The sequence below is a fragment of the Cryptotermes secundus genome, unplaced genomic scaffold, assembly GCF_002891405.2.
Source record: "Cryptotermes secundus unplaced genomic scaffold, Csec_1.0 scaffold181, whole genome shotgun sequence".
Classification (NCBI taxonomy): domain Eukaryota; kingdom Metazoa; phylum Arthropoda; class Insecta; order Blattodea; family Kalotermitidae; genus Cryptotermes; species Cryptotermes secundus.
The window spans coordinates 1400899-1401425 of NW_019723906.1; positions in this window are offsets into that span (position 1 = coordinate 1400899).

Sequence of the window (527 nt, forward strand, 5' to 3'; positions counted from 1 at the left end):
GTTAGGCCTAGGGCCACTGGGGCTCTATTGCCAGGGGAAAAAAAATAAAGAAACCTATAATTGAATTCTGTAGTTAATTTGCAGAACTTCTCCACGCATTATTCTTTACATCCGCAATTACTTCACCCTCTTATGTCCAATTACTTTCCGTAAAAGATAAAAAGAGAACGAAAGTCATCCCTGTAACCGGCCGTGGTGGCCCATAGGCTTTTGAGACGTCGAGGCTCCCACATTTTCCAGACAATCGGTAGTTATTCGTTGCAAATATCGGCAATTCAAATTCTGCTTCGACGCTACGAGATTATGACAATATTTAATTTAAAAATCAATGAGATATTTCTTGGCTGTCTAAAATATTTTTCTGGTTGCTGCATCAGCTAACAGTGGCGTAGTTTATTACAGCATGATTATTTTTTTTCCAGTGGCTCTTCCAGCCTATTCAAGCCCCTGGCCTCTTATTCAGTTCCGTAATCATTTTTCACAGACGGTAGGACTCAATGGACGAGCGATCAGCTCTTCGCAAGACC